General features: G+C 41.6%; 1 protein-coding gene across 3 annotated transcripts in view; it reads left to right on the top strand.

Moving 5' to 3' along the window:
• LOC118792867 (storkhead-box protein 2-like) overlaps positions 1 to 14,576 on the top strand; it is a 57,616-nt gene that overhangs the window by 30,155 nt on the left and 12,885 nt on the right. Inside the window, exon 1 of one of the 3 annotated variants that reach the window (XM_036550694.1) lies at positions 8,610 to 8,662. The exons of the other annotated variants lie outside the window; for them this stretch is intronic. The gene's annotated coding sequence lies outside the window, so the exon portion shown is untranslated. Of the gene's footprint in view, positions 1 to 8,609; positions 8,663 to 14,576 lie in introns of those variants that run through there. 3 annotated transcript variants of the gene reach the window in all.

Below are 14,576 nucleotides of genomic sequence, written 5' to 3'. Positions count from 1 at the left end.
AGACACTAAGCTCTTCTGTTTTCACTGAAGATTTATAGGGTGAAAAGCACCACTGCTTCCTCTCTCAGGGGTCACCCCCAATGAGCATGCAGTGTGCCGGCAAACACAGGACACACCAATTACTGCTCAACTGCTCGCCACGTGCTTTCCATCTGACAGAACGTGTCACGGTGAAGCAGGAAGGATCTGTGTGACAGCTGGGGACAGGAATGAATAAGAAATGCCAAAGTAGCATAAGCCCTAGACAGTGTACATTAACATTAATGTTTCAAATACAGTTGATTAAGAAGTTGTGCTCGCTATTGATTGATCTGAAATATTTTTTGGGTTTGCTGAGTGCTGCTTTTTTTAAAAGTTTTTTTTGTTAAGTGTTAGCACATGTTTTGTTATGTTTGTCAAAATTTTAGGCAAAATTTTTTATTGGGCGGGGGTGGGGGGTTGAGGGAGGGTAATAGAAGGGTTAATATAATTCATGTACGATTCAAGTTTGCAGAGTCAAGAATCAGCTAAGGGGAGCCATGTTTTATTAATTATGCTTTCTGGACAACCAGCTCCCAGCCTTTATTTTTTCCAGAATGTTTTTATACTGCCTTTGTGCAGAACCACAGTCAGAAAGGGTGGATATTAGGGGGTAGAGAGGGTGAAGTCAGCTCTGGGTATTGATTTGATGTCACCCTGATGAAGACATTCGGGTTGTTGATGATATGGGCCGCCGGGGACAGTTTAGTGAAGGCTAAGATCTAGCTGCCTGTGGTTTGCATTTGCAAAACGTGCACAGAGATAAATAATTCAATGATTTCGGGCTAGCCGCGTCTCATTGTATAGTGTGTGTGTGTGTGTGTGTGTGTGTGTGTGTGTGTGTGTGTGTGTGTGTCTGTGTGTGTGTGTGTGTGTCTGTGTGTCTGTGTCTGTGTCTGTGTCTGTACATGTGTGTTACTCACTGATGCCTGTCTGCTGTGATCTCATCGGAACATGCATTTTATTTAGGGACACACTATGCAAATGCGAGTGCCCTGATGCCGTGCAGTGTTTGCTAGGTGTTGTCTGGGAATATATTTCCTGTAGATGAAGGAGACGTAAAATGGGCATGCCTGTCCTCACCACATGAAAGCATACTTTGGTAAATGGCAGTGCTCTCTGCTGGGTAATTTGAAATGAATATGCTTATTGTTGGTGAGGTGTTCGATAATCGCGCCAGTAAAGATTGCGAGCGAAATCAAAGCCCTGGAATCTTCGTGAGGAGTGTTTCAAAGAAATGATGACAAACAATGGAATTAATTGAATCTATAAATAATGCATGTGTTGATCTGAGCTTGGAATATTAAAAATGTCAGTTTGTGCTGCAGTTTTTTTTTTTCATCTCTCTCCCCTTCTCATCTGGTACACATCATCTGCCCCTGACATGTGGGCTGATATGCTCACAGTAAGGAATTAGGGGAGCAGTGCATGCTGGGATGCTATGAACTCGTTAACCCTGCACAGCCAACGGCATGGCTGGCCTTCGCCTGCCTAACACAGTGAGCTCTGCCTCTGACAAGTCTCTCCTCTTAAGTAGTGTAGAGTGCTGCAGCCTTAGTGCGCTGCTTTTTTATACCACCTTTTTCTTTTGCACTTTACGTTCCACTAGGTCACCAAGTGATTCGCAGTAATCAGCTTTTCACGAAGTGGGCCAGCGAGTGAGTTGTGATGGCCAACAATGCAGATGTGGACAATGCAATCTCAGGACTGCTTTTTGGATTGATCATGTCTAGAACAACCCAACGTACCACACCCAAATTAATATCTAGGCTACCTTCCTAGCAATGTTGGGAAAATAATTTTGCTTATTTTATATATTTGTAATGAACAAAAAATACATACGATTATAAAACACTGGCTGCACAACAATGTTTAGTCAATACTGAATAGCAGACGAGAATTGATTAGTGGTTATTGATTTAACCTGAATATGATCCGTACAAGCAAAATTTAGTTGTCAGGTTTGAGGATGTACACGTTCAAATATCCCCTCGCAGATTGAATGCTCAGTGCAGAACTTTTCATCTTATTTAAAGCATTCATAACCGCTTCACCTGTCAGGTCGTGAATATAACACCATGCAAATAGCTACCTTATATGCTCCAGGAGTGTATTTCTGTCAGTTTACAGATTGCGTAGCTCATGCATAAGAATCTGTAAAAAAAAAAACCTTTCTAGGTCTCGGGATACTTTTTTGTGTATACTTTTCTACTCTGGACATGATGTGAAAGTGGCTTCTCAACAGTGAACAAAGAGGATCTGAAGGAGGTTAAATACCTTTTGCAGGGGTCTCCCATATCCTCCCTTTTTTGGGATATGTGCATGTAAACATGGAGCCTTACAATGGGGCTGCATCATTCATCACCAGTTCAGAGTCATGCATTGGCGCTGAACACTGACAGGATCACAAAGAACGCTTTTATACTGTGCTTTGACATTACATTAAGGAATAAAGACGCTCGAGCCAGAGTTCATCAAAACCAGGAAGCATTATTCAGACGGATTAGTGTATTTTGCTAATCCAAAGTCCGAAAAGAGAATAATGGGAACATATACCATAAAAGCAGTGCCTTATTAAAAATGGATAAAAGGAAGTCAGATTGTGCTTGGCGTGCATGCCACTGAGCAGACTGGAGCAACATCACTGGCAATCACCCAGGTCTGTTGGATTTGGTTAAGCCAATTAACCACAAATGTTTTTTTTTTCTTTCCTTTGAAAAAAGTGCAAATGATCCACATTAACAACACTGTCATTTGGATAAAAAACTGGTCTTTTTAGCAAAAGAGGGTAAGAAAAGGAAAGGCTGCAGTGGCAGAGTTGAGCATGATTACTGAGAGGTTTGGTAGGTGCGAAAGCCTGACCTGGAGTTTACATACGTCTCCTGTGGCTGAGCACAAAGAGCGGTGTGTGCGCGGTGACAGGGGCAGAGCCTCTCATGGCCTCACTGAAGCTTCCTCACCCATAAATGCCGCTTGTCTTCTTTGACTGTAAACCCTGAGTCTGATTTGCCAGACAGCTGTAGTGGTTTTAGTCCCTCCCGGGGTAAAAACCTACACAGGCGTCCCCCCTCGGCCGGGTAAAATCAGAGTTATGCGATCTCTTCCTGTTCCCGCCACTCCAAGAGGATGTTGTTGAAATTTCTCCCACATAATGCACGGCGGCTTTATCTCTTCGGGGCTTATATCTGAGGAAACTTGCTTTTATCTCTGCGGCCAGGGAAGAAAACAGTGCCAGATGCCGGCTTTGCCTTTTGAACCTTGCAAGATTAGAACTTGTGATTAAACAAATTTTCATTTTGATGGTTTGTATACAGAAAGGAATATTGTACGGCGTGTCTCCGTGGGCCCTGCTGATGAAGAAGTTTCACAAAGCGCAGGAATACAGATGTGCTGCCAGGCACTGTAAATCATCACACTCAGTAAGACAGACAGCAATACAGTAACGCTGGGTGAAGTGCTTGAGGGAGTCGTGTTCTGAGGTGTTGAATTGACTGGGCTGACCTTCGCAAATTTAGTCAGGCGTCGCTGTGCTGAAGATGTCTGTGTGCTTCTGGGATTTTTCTAATGTGGAGCGGCAGTTGCAGTAAGGTGTAGACTGTGTGAAAGTGTGACATAAAATTCCAGATTCCTCCAAGCATTTTTCTCAGGAAGGCTCAAATAGCTTTTTTTATCTTCAAGAAAATGACGCTGATTACTTTTTGTATTGTTTGTATCCTTCTCTTATGGTCAAGTTTGGTTGTCAGATAGTGTCATGTACCTCCAGGAAGGCTGATGTTTTCATGAAATGAAGGGGCATCACTTTCCCTCACTTCCTCTTACCAGATGACCCCAAACGAAATCTGTTACAGTGTATGACATAAGTGATTTGAAAGTAAAGTGAGGAGACCCAGATCCCCTGTGGCTGGATGCTGCTGTGAAGGCCATGGATTCCATGCGTTATCGGGACTTAGAGAGAGCAGAGTATGGTACGGGTTTGGCTGTTTCCAGTATATATTCTGTTTACTGCAAGAGAATATCTGTCCCTCCCTTAGTGTTGAGCAAAGGATGTGGAATTACTATTGCGCTTGACCACACAATAAAAAGTGCTATTTGTCCGAGAACTTGCTGCAGCTGGGAAGAATATGTGATGCTGGATTTAAAGAAATGCTTTACTTTGTCCCCGTTAAAACAGAATGTGATTCTGTGGTATACCACACACACGACTGTGTTTTGGAGCCAGTGAACTTTCCACTAGGGGACAGTTAGGAATAGGCTCAAGGGTTTACAACTCTGGCCGATCCAGAGTTAGATATTAGTGGTTAGAATGTAGAGTCATAACTATTTGTCATTGTGGGCCATGTTCTGTTCAGCCTAACATATGTGTTTATCTGCATGACAAAGAAAAGAGAAGATCATTAAATAACAAATTAACTTTGAACTGCTGTGGATATGTTGGTTTGTATTTTTCAAACAAAGAGACAGTCTGGATAAACCTGTCTGGACCAGAATGAGAATCAGTTACCTTGAAGCTTCAAAGAAAGTCCAGTGTAATTTGCGTGGCTTGTGAGCTGTTAGTGTGCATGACCATAAGAAAATAGCCTCACAGTCAAACTTTCTCAAACTTCAACCTCTGTTTGAATGGATAATCTGTTTACAGGAAAATACAACAGTAACAATTTTCAAAAATCCTGGTCTGTTATATCATTATATTATTTTATAAATATGAAATATAATTGAAATATATATATACATATATATATACTTTTTTTTTTTCATTTTTTATAATTACTTGCCCCTCAATTTTTGCTGAGAGTAACGTGAGATGGGGTCAGAATCCACATGTGTGAATCAATGGTTGGGTAAAAAATGATGTAATTTAAAGCAAAGCTTCATGTTCCATCTGGATATGTGAAATGGATGTGATGTGCATCACAAAAGCATGTACTGACATGAAATTTAATTACAGGGTTAAAACCATTTCCTCAAAAGATTTGTGTAACCTCTCAATCAAATGTTTTAATCATCAGGCATGAAACAGAAGAGCCCGGAGTGACAAACGAGACAATGCAACGAGATTTTATCTTGTGTTTTTCTTATTTTATCTCCCACCCTCCCTTTCCTGACTTTCCTCAGTCACAAGGTTTGCCTCATCATATCATATGGTAACCATTATGTGTTATAACATGAAATAATGCCTTCATTTAGAATGTAATTAGGAGTCAGTGGGAAAACATTGTTCACCCTTTCACAGCTATGTATCATTTTACAAGTGTATGCACATATTCTTCAAAAGCAAAAAAGATCCTTTGTTGCATATGGTTGTTTATTTATTTTAAGGAGAATTTCTTATATTGTACTATTAAATGATAATACTATATGACTTGTGATGGGTGAATGTTGGGGCTGAGTTTCACCATCAAGGTTGTTGCGAACCAGAGAGCAGGAAATGAGTAGGTCTCAGCTGTCATTAGGAACAGAGAGAGTAACCATGCCATCCATACCTGTCCTGCTGTTTCTGCTGGTCTTTCTGAACCTGAAGATTCAGTTTGAGTGTGTGCATGTCTTTGCTGACCAGGTGTTCCTGACAAATGTTTCAGGGTTGTGCACTCCTAAACGGAGGTTCATGGGGTCAGATTCCAGTTGTGCACTCCTGATGAACCCTTTAACAGTGCGCTGAATACAGTTAAGCTTTACTAAGGCCAGCTGCTTAATTCACAGATCAGATATCATGTTATTTTTTAATTCTATTTCCTTCACAAAATTAGCCTCTTAATGTCCTACATCCATTTGAAATCCTACAATAAATGGGGATAGTACCATTATAAATGAATGTTTTTATACTGCACATTTTTGTTTTCAATTTTGTAAGCCTTGCATTGACGTATGGTTGCTGAAGTTACTGGTTTCATGTAAATGATGATCAGTTGTGGAAAAGCAAAGGTATCTAGATACTGGCTTCACATTACAAGAGGCAAGAGATGCTTTTCTGAGGTACTGCTAAATGATGTCTAAATTATACACTATGTTTTCCTCAGAGAGAAGTTATTACAAACCATTTTGCGTTCTAATTGGTACACTATACCACTGACTATATTTGTCAAGTAGTTGTCGCTGATAAGATGGACAACTGTACCTAAACATTTTCAAGTGTGGCTATGTTGTTTAACGTATGTGCTACTCAGTGGCTATTCTCCTTTGTCATTGTCATATTCTTTGTGGAACAGAGTGCAAATCCTACATCCATTTTCTGGTTACTGGTTAGGATGTTATATTTGTGTTCTGCTTTTTGGATATCCTTCCATCTGGGCTGCAAAGAGCTTTAAAATTGTCACCATGAATGACTGCCCGTTTGTTTTCCAGTGGATGTAAGAGGTCGGTAGACAAGTCTTTTCCGCTTACAGTAAGACCTAAATACACTTTAATCTGTATGTTCTCCCCGAGCCTTGGGTAAATTGCCTAGAAAGATATATCTCCCTCTGAAAAGAAATACTGGCAGCCCCTCAAACTCCTGTGACATCATACTGCTGATGGTAGTTTTGTTCTCATTTCTGTAACTATCTGTTTTCCTTTTTTGTAATGAGCAGACCCCCTACGCAGCAATTTTAAGTAATTAAGGCTTTGCAATGTGCTGGTGAGCTATCCTGCTGATTACATGTCTGTCTTGTATCTAGAGACGGCGTAGTCAACACTGGCTATGGTTCCTCCCATTGGACTCTCCCTAGTGAGAGTTATAATGTAGATCAGCTTTTCTTTTAGTGCCGTGCATTCAGAAGGGAAGCACCTCTGTGGCTCTTCCATTCATTTGAAACCGGAAACTAAAAAGATGTTGTGTTTACGTGGAATCTTATGCTCTTCAGAGCTGAGATAGTTTCCAACAGGACAGGTGTGCAGCCATTTGGAGATACAAGGGTGGTGTTATTGTAAGATAGCCGTCTCATCCGTGTGGGGTTAAATTGTAGAAGGAGTACGAGGGAGTGAGGAGGGAGATGATGAAAGAGAGTGAAGGGAGTGAGAAGGATGTGTAGTGAGACATACAGTGGGATTGACTAAGGTGGAGAGAGCGGGTCTTATTTGAAAGGAATGTGGTTCAGTGGATGTCAATCAACATTTCAATAAAATGGAGCCATTTCCATGAAAATTGGGACATGTGCAGTCTAGCATTTTCTCAGCTTGGGTTGTCTGTCTGTATATTTCACACTCCAAATATATTTATATGACAGTAAATGTTAAATTGTATACCCATGAACAACAGTCTTGTATGAAAAAGATCCAGGCACAATATACTTGAGCTTTATTTATCAAAGGGGAGTTATTAACACCGGAGTTTGGTGAATGGAACTGGAATGGGTTAGTCCACAGTGTTTTATACAAACAGTGCTGTGATAATTCGGGTAGCGCTGCACAGGAAATTGAATATGTCTGAGGTTAGGCAGTTGGTCTCCAGTCAGTCCTGTATACTGGTGAGATGGCCTTCACTTACCTAAATCACCCTTGATTGTAAAAAAAAAAAAAAAATGAGGCCCCTAACCCTGTGATGCCCAGGGGGCAAAATCCTGATGCTTTCGATTCTGTTATTCCTGATTTGGAGACCACAAAAAGCATTGTTTTGAATCACACTGGTTTCAAATCCAGAGTAGTCAGAGCACAGTACAGGGCATACTTAGTATGAAGGGTTGATTGCATGTTAAGAAGATCATGCTAAATTGCCAGGACACATTGTGCCTATGGTATATTTAGGATAAACATGCCTACCTCCTATTGATTCATTTGGGCTTGGGGAGAGCCTACTGTTGTGTCTTGTACTGGGTAACATTCTGTTGGCCTGTGCTTCTTTACTGCTTCAGTATAGCCTTGGATGTGCCTAACCTAAGGCTGAGGTGTCAGTGGAAATGTGGGTTGAGTAAACATTTGGTCCCTTTTAGCCTGTGAGGCACTCCCCTCCCCCACTCTCAGATGGCTTCTCTCTGTCCCCCTCACACCCAGTTACCACATTAACAGCCCTGTCAGACGCTCTCGACAGCCCCATTACTACAATGCTTCTGCTGCCTTCTATGACGTCATCCTAGGGAAGCATCAAACACAGACATATATAATCATGTGTAAGGATGAAAATATGCATGTTGATCTTAAACTTAAAAAATGCTGACTTCCCAGCCCCCACTCACCCCACAAAAGTCCTTCCTTAATTAAATAACAAAAGAAAACCAGCCTCCTCACTCCCTCCAATACATTTGCTCTGAAAGCCTCCAACAGAAGCTCGTCACACATTCCATTTGACACATGACAGGATGTGCTTTTGATGAGTCTAGAATGCAACACACAGTCCTTAATTTTTAATTATCAGGAGTGAGTGGGGAGGGAGAGAGGGAGAGGAAAAAAAAACTAGTGTAACAGGCATAGGGTGCAACTGGGATGCGTTGCCATAACAACAAGTTCAGCAGGCCGCCTACAAGCATGTGTGTCAGTGGGCATTACTGGGAGGGAGCTTTCAAAAACAGTGCATACCAAGCCACAATGTGATTGGTCACACCTCTCTTGTCTTTGTGTGGACTAGAGCATGCTGGGTAAGACCCCAGAGTGAATGCTCATTTGTCTGAAGGCTACAGCTAAAGAGCAGCTTTTGAATCTGCTGGGATTAGGCTGAGGAGTCTGAGAAAAGGCCAAGGTACTGAATATCTTATTTCTCTCTCTCGCTCTCTCTTTCCCTCCTTCCCTTATTTGCGTGCGTTGAGTACACTGTGTTACGTAGCGCTGGTGGAGTGAATAATAAAACAAGGGGGGGTGGGGTTGATTTGGAGGAGCATGGACAAAGAACAGTGGCTGTGTGGAGTTTCTACTACCAGAGCATCACGCATGAGATTTTTTTTTCTTTACTCAGGCAGTTTCCTGCTGCTGTAGGGCAAACACTTTTGGAATAAAAGACCGTAATGACCTCAGATGAGCTGCTGAGTTTGCAGACACAACCCTGCTTTTTCTCTCCCCCTCTCTCACATGCGTTTGTGGCATTTTGCGATTCTTTCCCTTTTGCCTTTCTCCTGCGCAATTGTGTCACGCTCCATTTTCACTAGTTCTGTCTCGTCCTCCACAGACAGTCTGAGAGAGGCATTATAAGTTCACTCGCTGGCCACCTTTTCAGGGAGGGCCAAACAGTTGTCGCAGAGATCTGCCAAGTCTTTTCCGTTTGAGCCCCACAGCTGTTTTTCAGTGTACCAATCACCCCGCTTCTCACACCGCTGTGGCAGTGCAGAGGGAGTGTGACAACTCTGGATTGAGTGCTCGCTGTCGGAAAATGTCTGCTCGCCTCCCTCCCTGATGAAGCAAAGTGGAACATCACATGTTCCTTCTCTGTGGCTCGTTGTTGGGAGTTGAGCACATGTGAAGTCACCTCCTCCACTCTCCCTTTCTCTCCCAGCTGTATGGATGAGTACGTTTGCACTGTGTGTCAAGGTGTGTTTTGTCAGCAGGCGAGTTTTGTTGCACCTTTGTTTATTTTTGTGTTATCCCGTCCTTCCTTCTGTAGTCTGGTTATTAGGGTGGTGGTTGTTCTAACATGACGTTCCTGTATTATTGTTTTTTTTATGTGGCGCAATATCAGAGCACGGGATCTATGTGTTGCCTGCGAACATAACACGCTAGCTGTGGCAGCAAAACAGATTAATGGCTGAACTGAAATGGGATGTGTTCATTATTTAGGAGGGTGGTGAAAGACATCTTTGTTGAGTAAGTTGTGTAACTGGGCATTACGTCTCACAGACAGCATGGCACCCTCCAAGGGTAACGATAATGCTCGCCCCAAATTAGATCTGTGGACCGTGATATTTTAATTTCAAGAGATATTTGAGTCCAAATGAACAAATGCGCTTACTCTGTTGCCCGTCAACAAAATCCACTTAATGATTGATTAGTTTAAATCGTGGTGCTATGTGGAGTACGCAGTTTGAGCAAAAACATATGTTTCAGTGCACAAAACATCAATTGATATCAGCTACATGCTGTTGTGCTAGGATTACAGCATGATGATTACTCTTCTTTTCACCAGAACATTCTAGTGATTTAAATTCGCTCATGTTCCGTCTACCTACAACAGAGAATTCACAAAGGGAGAGACATGCATACATGCACGTTTCATTAGCATCAACTTATAGTTAAGTGTTCTGTTTTCAGTGAATTGAGTGGGGCCGTAACATTTTGTTCTTAAAAGTGGGGGAGATGTGTAGCCTGGCCTGGTGCAAAGAGACAACAACAAACATCTGTGCTCATGTGACTTCCGCTTGAATGAAGACCCTATGTTTTCATAAAGGTCTGTTCAGAAATTTGACTGGTGGCAGTGATATTTTCAAATATCTGTAAATGCTGCGCCTTATGCATTCAGGGTTGTTTTTCTTTTCTTCACATCTAAATATATCAACTAGGACTTAAGGTTCAGGCTTTTTGTTTATGCACTGTTGTAAATAAGAGGTGTGAATTTTAAAAAGTCACAAAAAATAAGGTTTCTGAAGTCTATTTACTGCATCAGTGTATAAATAAATCAACTAAATGCTGTACAGACATTGTGCATACAGTTGTGCCAACCGTATTATTCAAAATGAGAGTGCACTTCTGATGTAGCTGATCTCTGAATTGTTTCTGCCACACTGTGACCTCTGCTCTGCCTGCTGTGAGGAGAGTAACAGTTGTGTTTGATGCACGGGGAATGGAAATCAGCATGTTTTCAGCACCAATGATAATGAAGTGCCTGAAAAGGTCTGTTTCTTTGCACATGCTGCATGTTTTCCGCATGTGCATTTAATTTGTGTCAACTGCCTCTGGATTCAAATGAATGTTTTTATTGCAAATGCCTATCTTGTGCACGGTCAGGTTGATAACAATCACCTGCAACATATTCCATTTCGCTCACAGCGTAGACATAAACATGCCAAAAAACCATCAGCTTTCAGCTTGAAAAACTGTCAAGAACTGTCAACTGTATTAGAGATCACATAAAACTGCTAAAATTTAAGAAAATTTCATGTGGTTATAGCTAACTCAGAGAAGTCAAGATTTTTATCTAACATCTTGTTTGGTTAGAATTAGCAAATACTAACGCACACATCGATGGAATACCTGATCTACAGTGAAAGTGAATGGAAATAAAATATTTACTTGAAACAACTGGTAAAACTGAGTGACTTTTCAGGGAGAGCTGAACTGTGCTGTGATGGGTAGAAACGTACACTTGGGACCAGGTCGCATTCGGGTACAGGAGGACTCAGTTTTACGGAAAGTTGACAAGTGGAGAGAACGTTATGTACCATTATGAGATTAAGAAAGTATTTTTTTCAGTGCATGGTGTGTCCATTGTGAGTTTACACCCTCCTGAGCTCCACTGATTTTGAAAGGAAAACAAAAGAGCAAAATCCCTGGTTTCACGAGAGAGTGCAAGTGGAAAAACGGTGAATAAAACAAGGCGTCTGTTTTTTATTTGCGCGGTTTTTTTCAGTCAATGTCAGTGCGGATGTACAGTAGACAGATCTGTGGTTGTTGCAAATCCCTGGATCCAGGAGGCAACCAGTTCTGCAAGGACAGCGCCTGGGCATCGCTCATCGAGTCCAGTCCACCGTGTCATCTCGCTTCCATTTGGCCCCTGATCCACAGGCAAAAACACTGGGAGCATCTCTGTGGCAGAGAGGCATCAGTCAACAGCTGTACAGCAGTGCGTGTTCTCAGCTCCATGACATGCTTTACCATATTGTAGATACACCTGAGGGAGAGTTATTAAACGTTTCCCCCACAGAACAACAGTGCAAGCACAGGTGCTGGTGTGGTGTTGCGCAGACAGGTTTAAGGTGAGCTTGCTTAATTATAAGCACCTATATTTTTTTGTTGTCTGCTCAGTCTCTGGGTAAGGTTTGCCAGATATATGCATAAATCCAACTGTTTATGTGGAATATGAGGTTATAGTGGAGTCAGCCAACAAAAATTCAGATTCTAGGTTGTGGAAATAGAACTTGCCTTAAGGGGCTTAAATGTTTTCGTATTTGCGCTGTACTTTTTGTAAGGGATACAGTGTGTAATTATAGGTTTACTGCGTAGGACTTTCCTGCCCGCCTACCTGCATGTAGCAGGGCTTCAGAGGTTAATGGCATATGCACTGTCACTAAGTACTCATTTAAGCAAAGCCAATACAGCATGTCAAAAGGGGATTTGGGCGTGAACCCCGTGCTTCTCCTCAGAGAATAGACAGTAGTTTAACTACTACAGTTGTCATGGTATATGTGGAGCTTGACACACCTTTTAAAAATCCTGTAACCTTAGTACATTGAGCTGGACACAAGTTCATAGTATGTAAAGGCTGATTGAGCCATGCTTGCTACAGTCAGCCAAACATGTGCTATAGGTTTTACACTCTCATAGAACAACCCACGGTGCTCACTGAATTATATTTCTGTCAAACAATTATACATTGGATTTCTTGTAATATACTCCTCCTCATTTTTCATTGGAGAACATATTTATGTTTAGCTGAGAGATACATTTTACTGAATGTAGTGATGCTAAAACTATACCGAGTCTTGTTTTTAGAAAGAGAATTTCCACCAAGTACCTGTAGAGAAGTTCTATTAGATGCTGTGTTGATTTATTTGAAAGTAGTTGTTGTCCTTATGCACCTCAGTAGTCCCAGGTACTTTAGATCTGTAACCGTGGCAGCACTGGGTATGGCAGATGGTGTCTGAGCATCATGTTCTTGTGCTTCATAGAACCCAAGTCTGACCTTACACTGTCCAGCCGCTTAGCCTGATCTCCAAACGCCGCAGAGAGTGAGCCAACAACTTGGCCTGGCTTCTTACAGGCAACAAACACGTGGCTGTGTTTGCTTTTCGCAGGCTGTTAAGAGTAATCAGCTTACTCTCTTGCCTTCGGACAGCGCTCTGCTTTCCCAATGTGTTTCTGACCCTGGCCCTCAGCTTAATGTTCCTCACCTGCAATGCAAGCGGAGTGGTGTGACTCTGAGCTGCTTACAGGGACACACAGGTGGCTCTGGTTGTCCCAGTGTCCTTACTGACAGAGTCCACTTCCTGTCCCCACACCAGAGGACTGACTCCTTCTCTGTCCAGTGCAACCATAGGGTCATGATCCTCCTGCATAGCAATAATCTTGGCTTTGTTAAGACAGTAGCACTGAAGTTGACAATACGTACCTCATGGATGTTTTGGAGTATTATGTCTGACTCATCTGAGAGCGTTTGTGTTTCCTAGCCATGTACCAGATTGCTGCAGGTAGAATTCAGCTGCATGTTATGCTGCTGTATGCAAATACATGCTACAAATTTGCACAGTTGAAGTTTTAAAACTGTAGCATAGCCTTAGATAATACACACCAGGGTATGGATTCAGTGTATGGGTTTGAAAGATCAACTTGAAGTCTCGATCAAAAATGGGGTTTCTTTTTGCATGTGATAATGATTTTGATTTTACAGAAGCAAACTGAATATGTTGCACTTGAAAAAAAAACTTGCATCCTGTAAGCGCTTAATCACTTTTACTAGTTTACAGTAGCAGTTATTCAGAATTATATTTGACAAAGCAAGGTATAATTATGGCTTATTAGCTATATCAGCAATAAACAAAATTGCATGACATCTAGAAATAGAGTTAGTTTGTTAGTTTCCTGTATTAGCTTCAGTATATTTTGTACTTGACTGCTTTGTCAGTGTTGACCTCAGAACTGTTATGACCTTACATGCGTCCCTAGAGAGTACTAAATAACATCAACAGCCAAACCGCAGTTAAACAAAGCTAAGTATTCAAAGTGCTACTGGTAACACTTTTGCAACTCACCAGGGAATCACTCTGTTTTTCATATTAGCTCAAAAGACGCTGTGACTGTGTAGCTGATAGAAAATGATATTTGCTCTGTATTACATTTCACACAGCCACAGTCCCCTGCTTGCTGCACTGTCACACCTACATGCATTACACACTCCATCAGAGCTGGAATGCATTTCCTGAAGTATAGGTTCAAATATGGACAAAAAAGATGAGCAGAATTGGGAGCAGAAACACAGCAGTAGACTTGCTTATCTAAGCTGTAGTGGATGTGCTTTCATTTGTGTGTCATAAAAAAGAAACAGATGTAAAATAAGGGACAGTCTTAATAGGCACCGTTTGTCTGTCATTCTCCTCATTTTTTAATGCTATAATTGAGCATTTATTCACCAGCTGCAGAAACTCCCTAGACAAAGTGCACATAAGTTAGACCAGAGAGGATGACAACTTGTTGGCACGCTCTATGAAATGAAAACCAATGGAATATCCTGAGGGCTTACAGTGATTTTGTGTTGATACATAAGGCATTTATGTGTTTATACAATAACTGTAGCTTGGTAGCTCAGTGCCAGATCCCTGCTCTGCACCTCATTTACTTTTCTTCAAAATGCTCTTCCAAAACAAAAATAGTTTCTCTGCGGAAAGCCCATGTTGTTAAAGTTAAAGCTGGAAAATGTTTAAGTCGTATGGAGCCAAGGCCGATTAGAGCAAAGCAAATACATAGCACATTTGTGGTCAAAAAGTGTAGTCATCTCTTCACAATAATGGTAATGC

The sequence above is a fragment of the Megalops cyprinoides genome, chromosome 18 (assembly GCF_013368585.1).
Source record: "Megalops cyprinoides isolate fMegCyp1 chromosome 18, fMegCyp1.pri, whole genome shotgun sequence".
Taxonomy (NCBI): Eukaryota; Metazoa; Chordata; class Actinopteri; order Elopiformes; family Megalopidae; genus Megalops; species Megalops cyprinoides.
This window is presented reverse-complemented; position numbering and strand designations above follow the sequence as displayed.